The 14,872-nt window shown below is 41.2% G+C and overlaps 1 long non-coding RNA gene across 1 annotated transcript; it reads left to right on the forward strand.

The window, feature by feature from the left end:
• The first annotated feature begins 8,085 nt into the window (after positions 1-8,085).
• On the forward strand, positions 8,086-14,006 carry LOC106607990 (uncharacterized). The gene is made up of 3 exons (XR_001329357.2): positions 8,086-8,194; positions 10,948-11,091; positions 12,758-14,006. It is a non-coding gene; the product is annotated as an uncharacterized lncRNA (long non-coding RNA).
• Positions 14,007-14,872: the final 866 nt, after the last annotated feature.

Raw genomic sequence — 14,872 nt, forward strand, 5'->3', positions numbered from 1 at the left:
AGTGCGAGTTCAACTCACCCATCCACACCCCAATGACGCCTGGCCATTTTGATCTGGGGTGACTCAACCAGGGCAAGTCATTCAAAACGGCGTCCCTTGAAAAGGGATTTCACTCAAACAAGGTTAGAAAGGCCATGAAATCAAGGGCCTATAGGGCGTTGTTTTTTACTTTTCAACTGGCAGGAGAATCGATGTCGTTGTTGCTGGCATCTATCACATGCCGGGGATAGGCTCTCAGGAAATAATGAGCCTTCAGGGGTTCAGCCAACCTCAGGGTTGCACGGTCAGCGTTTCTTTGCTGTCTTGGCATCCTCTAGGTCTTAAAGTGGCAATCAGCAGTTGAAACAATAACAAACCACACTCCCTGCCACTATTTCGGGAAAAAGCATGGGGTATGGGCCTGGAGAAATGTAACCACTTTGGAATTCAAAGAAACAATGGGTCCTCTAGGTCTTAACCTCTGGTCATAATGAAGGGTTCTCTAGATCTTAACCTCTGGTCATAATGATGGGCTTTCTAGGTCTTAACCTCTGGTCGTAATGATGGGTTTTCTAGGTCTTAACCTCTGGTCATAATGATGGGTCCTCTAGGTCTTAACCTCTGGTCATAATGATGGGTTCTCTAGATCTTAACCTCTGGTCATAATGATGGGCTTTCTAGGTCTTAACCTCTGGTCGTAATGATGGGTTTTCTAGGTCTTAACCTTTGGTCGTAATGATGGGTTTTCTAGGTCTTAACCTCTGGTCGTAATGATGGGTTTTCTAGGTCTTAACCTCTGGTCATAATAATGGGTTTTCTAGATCTTAACCTCTGGTCATAATGATGGGTTTTCTAGGTCTTAACCTCTGGTCGTAATGAGGGGTTTTCTAGGTCTTAACCTCTGGTCATAATGATGGGTTTTCTAGGTCTTAACCTCTGGTCATAATGAGGGGAAAGCAGAGCAGAAACATCGTTTCCCAGCATTGAAGCCGCCCAACGACGTAGAAGCAAACTGGAGAAACAATCAGCAATATCACAAATGTTATTAATAATGGTATTAATCATTGTTCAGGGCTGGTACGGACATTACTGCTGGAAAAATGAAGGGTGAAAAAAAAGTCTTGAACTGAGTTAACAAGCAAGAACATGGCCACTCTGCATGGAACTGGGCACAAATACTGTAAGCCCTGCGGAATCACTTTCTCGTATTTCATGTGAGGTACTTCATGTGAACTTGTTAGGGTTGGAAGTGGGTGTGGGTGTACCAATTGATGGTTGAACTTAAAGGTGTCCACTCCCAGGTAATTTGCATGCACCATGACTGTTAGCTTGTGGAAATAGATTTTTCCATCTGTACTTTCACAGGCACACATACTAATATGGTTTTATAAGCCACAGCCCAGGGTTGGAAGGGCAATCTTATTTCAATCAGGAAATTCAGGAAATTAATTTGAAATTCAATATATTTTAGATATTGTCTATTATTTTCAATATATGTTTGTCAATTGATTAATGTAATTTCAATGCTCCCCTGATTTGCGCATGTTATCAAGGAATATACCCCAACGCCTGTGAGAAAATTCTGCAGGCAAATTGTGGACGGTGATAGCCCACCATGGAAACGCAGGTTGACAATGGAACACATGCCACCCAAAATTAACGTCAAGAGCACCATTTCTATAACCACAATTTAGGGAAGTTCATTTCTCAACAGTTCCTGTCTGCTTAAATGTTAATCAAAGCACCACTGATGTCATACCTGGACAGAGAGAAGGTCTCTGAAATGGTGCACCTGTTCTTAATCTTCCCACCAAAAACAATAACAGTGTTAACATTGGAATGTGAAGCGCAACCGGCCATGGAAGTCAACACACCAACCCAGCCTAGGAGCAGGCAAGGTCCCGTGTAGCTCAGTGGGTAGAGCCTGGCGCTTGCAATGGCAGGGTTTTGGGTTCAATTCCCATGGGGGAACAGTATGAGAATTGTATGCATACACTAGTGAAAGTCACTGGATAAGAGTGTCTGCTAAATGACTGACGTGTAAATCTACTGCAGGGAGATGTTCTTGTACACTTTATGTGCATTATTATAATAGTATAATCGCAAACCTTATTGTGCCACAGTGACAACAATAAAAGGCAAATGATTTTGACAGGCCTGCGAGTGGACATCTTTAAGTTCAACCATCAAGTGGTACACCCACACTCACTGCATGGCACTGCGGGGCATCCGAAAACACGATTCGACACTCAATCCCCAACTCCCCAAACAATGCCTTCAGGCCCCAGTTTATCTTGAGGGAACCATATCATGCACCAACAAAAACAAACAAAGAAATTACAGCAGTTGTAATGTGGAAATATATATATTTTTAAATGAATGTACCTCCAAAACAATTTGTACGTTTCGCCCCTTTGACTGTGGTTGGAGGTCTGGTTTGCCAGTATTGCAGCAGAGGGAACTTGCAGAGTTGTTAGTTCCCACACTGCTTACCAAAGTCTTCTATTCGAATGAATAAACAATATTCTACAAGATGGGTTGTGGACACTCTCTCTTCAACCTTCTGATTTCAAGAGATTTGCTAGGTAATTGGGACACCACTGTCAAATCCTAATTACGTATGCATGGAAATAGAAGTGATTTATTAGATATTAACAAGGAAGCTGCAAGCAGTACCTGTGTGTACTATGTTCATTTTCATTTTGCTCCATGACTAAATGGTGCTGAATGCTGATTTGTAGTCAGAGTTTGGCCACTGCGTGGAGATGAGGTTGGAATATTTGATATTATAAACTGGGTGATTCAAGCACTGAATGCTGATTGGCTGACAGCCGTGGTTAATCAGACTGGTGTACCACGGGTATGACAAAAAATGTATTTTTACTGCTCTAGTTACATTGGTAACCAGTTTATAATAGCTATAAGACATCTCTGGGGTTTGTGGTATATGGCCAATATACCACGGCTAAGGGCTGTATCCAGGCACTCCGCATTGTGTCGTACATAAAAAGAGCCTTTAGCCATGGTATATTGGCCATATACCACACCCCCCTAGGGGCCTTATTGCTTAATTCTTCTACTGTATGTGATGTGAACTCAAATCTTATGCAATATTCATCAAATAGTTACTGTGGAATGTTCAAGTCATTGTATAATAGACCACATAATGTAATACAGAATATCACAGAACATTATGGCTGCAATGTTCCTCCTGTGGAGGTAGTAAAAAAAATGTTTAGCACTTTACTGTGCTGTAAGTGTCCTTGTCCTTACTGCACAGTACATTAGACATAATGTTACAACCCTCTCTGTTTCTATTGCTCAGTAATTACCAACAAAATGTATTTACCCAGGATTCATTTATAATCCATCCTCATATTCTACAAGAAGATCCATAAAAATCACATTAATTTTTTAAATATATTTTTTATTTTTTATTTAACCTTTATTTAACATAGGCCTGTAATGCTGTGGATTTGAAATGCATTTAAAAAAAATAACCCAGAATCGTATTTTATGGCCAATAATCAGTTTTAAGAAAGTCAGAGAAATTGGTCCTTAAAGTGAGGGAGGCATCTGGGTATGGTTGTAAATTACGGATGCATTCCCACCCCATTTCATACCGTTCTTGTGCAATAAACCTGCAGCATGCAACTGGCTTCCACTAGCTAGTGACTCTTCAGTGTGCAGTGAATATATGAGGTGTTGCATTCTAAAGAATTTTACTGATCCATATGACTATATTTCGTGGCTGCTTTTAAAAATGTTACTCCATTTTTGTAACGGATGGATGTAGCTTAGCAGCTCTACAATTCGGTTAAAGGCAGCATGAATCTGTTATGATTCAGTATAGTTCCGCAAAAAGAGTCACACCAACATGTACGGTAACACCCCACCACCAACACCTAAAAAAGGAAAGCTCCCGCTTTGATCAGACTAGGACGATTGGTCTCATCAGAAACAAGGGTTGTTCTGTTCAGATACGCAGAACATGAAGCTAGCCAACATGTAGGAGACGCAAGGAGTTACAGGTCAGCGTTGGCAAAGATAGACATTTTTTTCAGACTAAGACACAAACTCTGTGGAAGTGACACAAACAGAGGCCTAATAAAACAGTCAAATGTCAGCCCTAGACTGTATCAATAAAATAATGTGACTCATTGAATAATAAAATGTCCCTAATCAGTTTCAGACATCCGACTCTCTCATTATCAGCGTACTGGGGACATAAACAATCCCAGCTGCCACCAGCTAGGGTGGCCATATTGGATGCTTTGGGTTCATATATATATTAATTGTTGGAGTCAGGGCCTGTTCACCAGACCCTTCTCCTGTACTAAAAAGGATGCCTTTATATACACTTTATGAACCCTTTATATACACGTCAGAAATCATTCATAAGCAAATGTGACTCGTTTCAGGAAACTGAGTATGTTGCACGTCACTACTTCACAGGAGAGGCATTTGAATGTAATTATGTATTTTTTGGGTCAGAAATGCCTTGTTGAACCTGTGAACTTTCAACTGCCTTAATAACAAACTTGTATGCCATCTGTAAATGCGAGCCTAGCTGGTTTAACCACGGAAAAACGCAGATAACTTCCCGCTAGCCATGATTGGCTGAGATTATGGATGGGCTGAACATGCCAAGAGATGAGTTCGGATTGGTCTGTCATGTACCATGCTTCTGTCTAGAGCATGAGCTACTAAGTATGTGTAGATTGTGTTACCTGTTATCCTTTCTCACGCAGCTTTTTTGTAAAGATATCACAAAAAACTGCATAAGTGTTGTTAATGCTCTCCACTTTCTGGAGGACAAAGTTTTGAAATCAGTGGAATGCCAGGTGGAAGCAGAGTATGATAGCTAAGGAGATGGAGTAAACCCAGGTGTTTGATTACAAATATGGAATCGAAAAGAGGGAAACGAAAAGAGAACACATAGAAGGCTGTTGTATAAAACACCTGTCTCCGGATTACATTTTCAAACTAAGGGCAACCATGGCATCCGTGACAGAGAGGGAGAAGCATTCATCCATGTATACGGGTAAGAGAGTCAAGCTAGCTACATTTTCAGATATAATATGTTATATGTTATATTATATGTTTCTAATTTTGTCAGAAAGTTGTTTTCATTGCAAGATAAAGCTAGCTCGCTAACTAACGTTACGTGTATGATCTATGTAGTAATATCATTTTTATCTCATAGCCATTTGCATTGCTAGTAGTAGCCTAATGTTAGGTAGCTCGCTAACATTGAACCTAGTTGGTTAGCGTTACCTAACTGTATATTCATTCAGGGTAGTAATGTTATGAGTTGGAATTATGATTTATTGTTCAGCTAGCTAGCTACATTTCCAAACAAAAGAATCCACTATGCAAGTAACCATTTCACTGTACCATTTACACCTTCTGTATTCTGTGCATGTGACAAATAAGTATTGATTTTATTTGATATAGTGTGTGTTTACAAAATACGGTAATGTGAAGAACAACATGACCTGCACCAAAGTCAAATTAGGATATAGCGTTACGCCAGCGAGACAGTGTCCAAGTTCTAGAATTCTCCGGTAGAATGCCCTGCTTTTATTTAGTCTCACTCAGAGCCATAAGCTATTTTCTGCAATTAGCTTTGACTTGTAAATAATGAGCTTGTTGTGAGTTTCTTTTTCTGTAATAATGAATACAAATTATCTAAAGTTAAGACATTGTCAGCTACATAAAATGGTCATTATTTCAACTGGCTAGCCAGTTAATTCAATGCTAGCTAGCTAGCTAACAAGCTAGAAACTAACCAAAACATTGTTTAGAAAGTTGCTTTTAGTTGCCTGGTTTTCAAGAATGGCATATTTAAAATGCATATTTAAATGGATGGTTTTCTTGTTGTTAAAATACACCAGTTATGTTATTTTGGAACACCAGGCTGCTGATGTCATGCAGCTTGTTGTTTTTGTGTTTATGTTTTTTCATTACGACAACGACAAGTTTGATGTCTGACAACAATAGAGTGATGTCACTGAAACAACTGTATACAGACATATCGATAGTAGTATAAATTAGTCTTTAGTCTTGAGACCTTTGGTTGTTTAGTACACTACCATACTCACTCTGTTTAGCACATGGCCTAACATGTGAATCCTTAAAGAGATGGGTGGGGCTACGGCTTAAGAAGGTGTGATTAATGCTGAATGGGTGTAGACAAAGAAGAGCTCTACAGTCGGTGTACTAAGACATTCAAGGGCCATTTACTCAATAGTGGAGTTTTATCAACATTCAAAGCACGATTATTTTCCCATTGTTCCTCAACTGTAATATATGATACAGTGTATTTGGAAAGTATTCAGACCCCTTTACTTTTTCCACATTTTGTAACGTTACAGCATTATTCTAAAATTGATTAAATGTTTTTTTCCCTCATCAATATACACACAATAGCCCATAATGAATAAGTAAAAACAGGTTTTTAGATATTTTTGCAAATTTATAGAATAAATTCAAATGAAATATCACATTTACATTAGAATTCAGACCCTTTACTCAGTACTTTGTTGAAGCACCTTTGGCAGCAATTACAGCCTTAAGTCTTCTTGGGTATGACGCTACAAGCTTGGCACAACTGTATTTGTGGAGTCTCTCCCATTCTTCTCTGCAGATCCTCTCAAGCTCTGTCAGGTTGGATGGAGAGCGTCACTGCACAGCTATTTTCAGTTCTCTCTAGAGATTTTTGATTGGGCTCAAGTCTGGGCATTGTCTGAGCCACTCAAGGACATTCAGAGACTTGTCCCAAAGCCACTCCTGCATTGTCTTTGCTGTGTGCTTAGGGTTGTTGTCCTGTCTTCCTGTCGCCTCAGTCTGAGGTCCTGAGTGCTCTGGAGACAGATTTTCATCAAATATCTCTCTGTACTTTGCTCCATACATCTTTCCTTCGATCCTGACTAGTCTCCCAGTCCCTGCCACTTAACACCATCCCCACAGTATGATGCTGCCACCTCCATGCTTCACCATAGGGATGGTGCCAATTTTCCTCCAGACGTGACACTTGGCATTCAGGCCAAGGAGTTCAATCTTTGTTTCATTAGACCAGAGAATCTTGTTTCTCATGGTGTGAGAGTCCTTTAGGTGCCTTTTGGCAAACTCTAAGCAGGCTATGTTGTGCTTTTTACTGAGGAGTGGCTTCCGTCTGGCCACTATACCATAAAGGCCTGATTGGTGGAGTGCTGCAGAGATGGTTGTCCTTCTGGAAAGTTCTCCCATATTCACAGAGGATCTCTGGTGCTCTGTCAGAGTGACCATCGAGTTCTTTGGTCACCTCGCTGACCAAGGCCCTTCTCTCTTGATTGCTCAGTTTGGCCGGGCGGCCAGCTCTAGGAAAGTCTTGGTGGTTCCTAACTTCTTCCATTTAATAATGATGGAGGCCACTGTGTTCTTGGGACCTTCAATGCTGCAGACATTTTTTGGTACCCTTCCCTAGATCTGTGCCTCGACACAATCCTGTCTCGGAGCTCTATCGACAATTCCTTCAACCTCATCGCTTGGTTTTTGCTCTGACAGACACTGTCAACTGTGGGACCATATAGGTTAGCAAATCCCCTTATTATTAGGGATACCTTTAAATGTACCTTCAAAAGTCATTCAGTTCAATATTCATCAATAATAAAAAAGCAGCTTCTGTCTAAAGAGACAAAACTAACAAGGTAAATATATGAACTAATAGTGCAGTACATGTTTTATATACCGATTCCAATGTACAGGGTGTATGAGTTGATATGTGAAATGATGCAAGATTCAAGACTAAGTGCTTTTCAGCTAAAATTAGTGTACATAATTCTTGCCATAAACAAAATGCTGAATATTTGGGGCATATAATCATTGCAGCTCTGCATATTTTCTTATGAGGATACAGAATCAATATATGATTTGTTTTGGTATTGCCCTCAGGTAGCCTGTTTCTGGTCTCAGGTTCAGGAATGGCTGAAAATGCATGATGACGGAATGCTCTCTCCATTTTTGATTCACCCAATCAAAGGATCAGAGAATTATTTGAGTAAATGCTGCATAAGCTAGAGCTTAAAGAGAGAGAAAGACAATTGAACGGCTGAACAGCTCCTCCTTCAAAAATGAAGGAGGAGCAAGAGGGAGAGAGAAATACACCAGAGGAATCAATGCTATGTTAGCTAGCTGGCTATGACTATCCAACACTGGGTACGTTTTTGTCAAGGTATGTTTTTGGTTTTACTAATTTATTGCCACCGGGGCCCGACGGTATAACTGCTAAACTGGTTACTACACTGTACTGCAAGCAGGTTTACTAACACGTTAGTTCTATTAGCTATGTTGACTATGACATTAGTTTAGCTAATATGGTGAGCTAGCTGCAGTTATGATATGAAGGCTTGGCTCTGAAAGTTTTTTTCACCTAGCCACAGACAGCTGATGTGTTGTGCATTTGGAATTTGGTATTTTATTAGGATCCCCATTAGCTGTTGCAAAAGCAGCAGCTACTCTTCCTGGGGTCCACACAAAACATGAAACATAATACAGAATGACATAATACAGAACATCATTAGACAAGAACAGTTCAAGGACAGAAGCACATACATTTAGGCACACGTAGCCTACATATCAATGCATACACACAAACTATCTAGGTCAAATAGGGGAGAGGCGTTGTGGACCAAGGCGCGGCGTGTAGAGTGCTCATATTTACTTTTAATGATAACGCTTAAACAAAAAACAACAAAACGACAGCCAACAGTTCCACCAGGTGATACTCACAAAACAGAAAACAACTACCCACAAAACCCCATAGACAAACCCCAACTTAAATATGATCTCCAATTAGAGACAACATGAACCAGCTGCCTCTAATTGGAGATCATCAAAACTCAACCTAGAACTAGAAAAACAAGAACAAAACATAGAAACAAAAAACATAGACTGCCCACCCATATCACACCCTGACCTAAATATACAGAAAAACACAGCTCTCCTAGGTCAGAGCGTGACAGGTATTACTTTATCTGTTTTTTGAAACCAGGTTTGCTGTTTATTTGAGCAATATGAGATGGAAGGAAGTTGCATGCAATAAGGGCTCTATATAAAGCTGTACGTTTTCTTGAATTTGTTCTGGATTTGGGGACTATGAAAAGACCCCTGTATTTGTACCAAATACAATGCTCTTAGTTTTAGAGATGTTCAGAATCAGTTTATCACTGGACACCCATTCCAAAACAGACTGCAACTCCTTGTTAAGGGTTTCAGTGACTTCATTAGCTGTGGTTGCTGATGCGTATATGGTTGAATCATCAGCGTACATGGACACACATGCTTTGTTTAATGCCAGTGGCAGATCATTGATAAAAATAGAAAAGAGTAGAGGGCCTAAAGAGCTGCCCTGTGGTACACCACACTTTAAATGTTTGACATTAAAGACGCTTCCATTAAAGAAAACCCTTTGAGTTATATTAGCTAGATAGCTCTGAATCCATGATATGGCAGAGGTTGAAAAGCCATAGCACTTAAGTTCTTTCAACAACAGGTTATGGTCAATAATTTCAAAGGCTGCACTGAAATCTAACAGTACAGCTCCCACAATCTTGTTATTATCAATTTCTTTCAACCAATCATCATTCATTTGTGTCAGTGCAGTACATTTTCAGTGCCCTTCTCTATAAGCATGCTGAAAGTCAATTTGTTAATTTGTTTACAGAGAAAAAGCATTGTATTTGGTCAAACACAATTTTATTATTATAGGTCTGCTGTTTGAACCAGTAATGGCCGCTTTACCACTCTTTGGTAGTGGAATTACTTTGGCTTCCCTCCAGGCCTGAGGACAAAGACTTTCCTCTGGGCTCAGATTAAAATATGACAGATAGGAGTGGCTATAGAGTCAGCTACCATCCTCAGTAGCTTTCCATCTAAGTTGTCAATTCCAGGAGGTTTGTCATTATTGATCGTTAACAAAACTTTGAAGTCCACAAGCGAAGGGAAAAGGTAAGAGGCGGAGATGAGAAGGAATTATGTAACAAGCTGTTTGTATGTAGCTGTGCAAGTGAACTGTTTGCTTGTGATCAGTGTATTCATTCCACCGATTCTGTTGAAAAACATTTCTTAAACGGAGCAAATGGAAAGAAATAGGGATAAACATACCTGAATTGGTCCAATAGAAACTCTTGTTTGTAACTGTTAGACTAATAAGTACACCCTAGGTCAGCTAGATGCAGGCAAGAGTGTGCAAAGCGGTATGTGTCACTGCCTGTCACCTCAACTATTTCTCTCTACCTGTGGGCACCTACGTTGAATTCATAGGCTAGGTTGTAGCAACCTCGTGATGGGTACAGCAAACGTTTTTGAATCGTGTAGTAGAGTAAACCTATCGATGTTACATTGAACTGGATGAATGGAATATGAATGACAGTCATCCGATACGCTGTAATAGAAATAAAGCCATTACCATTAAAAAAAATGCTTTCAATACTAGGAAGGTGTTCTTCATATTTTGTACTCAGTGTATGTGTAAATGATAAGTGCTCTCCAGGCTCTCCCTGCAGCATTCGCACACTGTGCTGTATACACAGTGGTATATTTCCAATGGAAGCATCCCAACAGTGGCTCTTTCTATTAAGGAATTTCCTTGTCAAAATACAGGGGGCTCCTGCCATAGAACTGCCGGACGTTCCCTGAGAGTCTTCCTTTGTCAGAAGCTGTGTGCGGGAGATCTAAGGCAGGCCCTACTGTACACAGCAGAACACCACGCAGCAGTCAGGAGATCAAGCTCCAGAGGATGAATTTTAAATCTCTGCTTTTTTCTCTCTCTCTCTTTCTCTCTCTCTCTCTCTCTCTCTCTCTCTCTCTCTCCTCTCTTCATCTCACTGTGGAGTGGTTACACCAAGACGGGTTGGAAGGCTGCCCGCCCTAAAAAAAATGATCCACTACAAAGGGGTACTGATTCAAACTACTTTTCCTGTTTAGACAAGGGCCTGAGGTATGCAGCATGGATCCGAGGGCCAAGCGCGTCACGCCGTGAGTGCAGCGCGGCAAGGGACCGATGGGAGAAGATAAATGCGGTGGGACTTTTGGAAGGGATGGAGGGAGGAGCAGTGTCTTATTAAAACGGTATGTTACACTCTCCTCCATTGATATGTCATTCTATGAACGATACATTTCAGTGTAGATAGTAGATTTGATTGGTTCCGATTTTTTGTGCAGTGACATCTCTTTCACCTATCCTGCTGTTTCAGATATCATAAACAAATAGCATTCTCCATTACGCATTTTCCATGTTTAGCTGGGGGGGGGGTTTCATCAAAAGAGCACTAAGATCAGTGTCTCCTACCTCCCACGAAGGCCCAACCAGTTAGGAGCATTTACAGTGAATCTGCTGTCTTTCGAGAATTGTTTTTTTTTATCTGAAGTTTAATCTAATGACTCCAATTCTCCCATCGCTCTTGGACATTACTTTTATAGCCGATGAACACAAAGTTGAGTCAATATTATTTGTAACAATAATGTCCTCAGCCACGTTCTTGGTGGCATGTTGAGAGGATGAGTTCACTACTCTCTGATGTGCGGGGTACGCCTGCTGAGCGGCTGGGGTGGGAGACGCCATTTCCAATGGCTGCGGGGGTGCCGGCAACAATAATGGTCTTAATCAGCATGATTTCCTCTGACAGGCTCAAATACTTTATGTGTGACTCCTCATTATCAGGATCACATGGCGCAAGGCATGCATTAATAAAGAGGTAGCCTTGTCCAGGAGGGGGTGAGGGGTGACAATAAGCCGACATTAAGTGCTGTTTGCACCAGTATTACTGCTATGAATTAATGACCTATATTGACAATACAAGTCCAGGTGAAAGATCAACACTGACTTTCAGAAAGTGTGCAGCCACGCAAGAATTCCAGGAAGTACTAATTGTACATACAGTGATTGGTAAGATGAGAGGATTTAAGGATGTGACCCTTTCTGTCCAATGACAATATTCTGTCCAATATTTCTGTCCATTTTGTGCAAACCCTTTCGTTCAAGAGCACTGAGACAAAACATCTGTATAGCCTCTTTAAAACTTTATCCTTAGTAATTAGTACAGAACATCCTTTCATGTGAATGTATCTCGTGAAAACTTACAGGCCCCAAAATTGTACACCTACTCAGACATTTAATTAGCAAGTCATCATCAAATTAGGAGCTGTGAAATTAAAAATAACATCAGCAGTGAAAACCTGTGTGATTTTTTTTCAGTTGAGATCTCTCAACAGTACATTCCATTGGCGCGAAACAGCTTAACCACAATACAACTTCTGTTCTGCTAATGAACAAAGGAGGTTTGTGCTATCTGTCTTTCAGGGAAGTTTGAACTGCCTGGAGGGAATTTTTCATGCAGTTGACGCACTGTTAGTGTTTACATAGCCATATGCAAATATGTCTCGATAAGAGAATTGCATTAACCCATTGTGAAAGAGCTACCGGTTCTTCAAGTCAAGCTGTCATTGCCACACAGTTCGTAGTCATGCTTGATTCTGACAATAAAGATGGTTTATTAAAAATGTTTGGCAGTTGGTGTCAGCGATCAATACTTGAATGTTATCCTGGGCCTGTATTCATAAACCTTCTCATAACAGGAGTGCTGATCTAGGATTAATTTTGCCTTTTTAATCCTAATGAATAAGAGGCCTGGACCTGATCCTAGATCAGCACTTGTACTCTGAAACACTATGTGAATGTGGGCCCTGATCTGAGCTCTAGTGAGAGGTGGAACTGAATAAACACTCTCTCTGACAGACAGCTGGAAGTGACAGCGGAATGTCACATTGTTGCCTGAGGGGAAAACAATGTCAGGGAACCCAGGCTGTGTCGTCATCTTGGAAACACGTGCCCTTCCCTCTGCTGACTCCAATACAGCTAAGTACATTTAAGGCAAAACTTCAATTTCTTGAACGATCCTTCTAATGATGCTAGGTTCGTGGAGTTGGTTGGGGGTGTCGGCCATATTGTTTGCACCTGTCCTATCCTGTCTCGCCAGACACTCCACACAAGGGGGAGTCAATGAGGCGAGACGAGAGAAGACACTCGCCGCAAGGGGGAGTCAATGAGAGCAGACGAGAGGGAAGAAACACCCCATAAGGCGGAGTCAACGAGGGCAGACGAGAGGGAAGACACACCCCATAAGGCGAAGTCAACGAGGGCAGACGAGAGGGAAGACACACCCCAAATTGTGGAGTCAACAAGAGCAGTAGAAAGAAGAAGGGAAGACCTTTGTGGATTGTAGCGTTGCGAATAACTGACCCCACCTCCTGACAAGGGGATGTCTGACGAAGACAAGTCTTCTACAATAACAAACATCGGGATTTGTTCAACCACCATGCAAGGGAGTTTAAAACCGTGTTTTTTTTTATTGGGTTCATATTCACCTCTTGACAGAGATACGCACGACTGAACATGTTCGGCCTCTCTTCGGGTTTATAACATGTACAGGGTGTTTTCCAAAATGATGCTTCGAAGGGGAAAATAGGAACCGTTGTGAGTGACTGCCCAACCATGAATGAATGAATCCAAGAAAACATATATATATTTGGGGGGTTTATACAAAGAACTATTATTCACCAAATAAAATAAAATGAATACACTGCCTTTGTACATGTATTGAATTACTATGACGATCTAAATTTCTCCACATTCAATCAAGTCTTCATTCTGCACAATTTTTTAAATGTACATTTTTTTTATGTCAAAACTGTCAGATCCTACATTAACACGTATTCATTGTCTTCATCCCTATCATTCCTCACCAAGAGGGCCTCTGATACTATCGTTGATCTGTTTCCATACTTCTGCGCTACTGTTTCCTGTTGCTCAAATCCCTGAGACAATGAAGCACTTTCCACTGCCAATAGAAATGCCATCAGCAGAGCAAAATGTATTGTCTGAAACCAGCTGTGTTTTTCTGAGGTGGGAGTCACATTTTCAACATTCATGAAGGTATTCACATCATCTGAAGAATTTCATTCAGACATGCATTTAAATGGTTATCGAAGAGAAGGTTATCACGGAGCGTTTACATGAACATTACAGCACATTGCCAGAGAGGCCGTTTACAGACGTTTTGGTAGCACTTCACTTGGATGTTACGTCATGTCCCTCATATTGCACAGTGATGTAACAGATAACATAAGCAGTTACACTACATGACCAAAAGTATGTGGACAACTGCTCGTTGACCATCTCATTCCAAAATCATGGGCATTAATATGGAGTTGGTCCCCCCTTTGCTGCTACAACAGCCTCCACTCTTCTGGGAAGGCTTTCCACTAGATGTTGGAACATTGCTGTAGGGACTTCCTTCCATTCAGCCACAACAGCATTAGTGAGGTTGGGCACTGATGTTGGGCAATTAGGCCTGGATTACAGTCGGCATTCCAATTCATCCTAAAGGTGTTTGATAGGGTCAGGGCTCTGTGCAGGCCAGTCAAGTTCTTCCACACCAATCTCGACAAACCATTTCTGTATGGACCTCGACTTTGTGCGGGGGGCCATTGTCACGCTGACACAGGAAAGGACCTTCCCCAAACTGTTCCCACAAAGTTGGAAGCACAGAATCGTCTAGAATGTCATTGTATGCTGTAGCGTTAAGATTTCCCTTCACTGGAAATAAGGGGCCTAGCCCGAACTATGAAAAACAGCCCCAGACCATTATTCCTCCAACACCAAACTTTACAGTTGGCACTATACATTTGGGCAGGTAGCGTTCTCTTGGCATCCGCCAAACCCAGATTCATCCTTCGGACTGCCAGATTGTGAAACATGATTCATCTGTCCAGAGAACACATTTCCACTGCTCCAGAGTCCAATGGAGGTGAGCTTTACACCACTCCAGCCGATGCTTGGTATTGTGCACGG

This window comes from Salmo salar, chromosome ssa01 (assembly GCF_905237065.1).
Source record: "Salmo salar chromosome ssa01, Ssal_v3.1, whole genome shotgun sequence".
Lineage (NCBI taxonomy): Eukaryota > Metazoa > Chordata > Actinopteri > Salmoniformes > Salmonidae > Salmo > Salmo salar.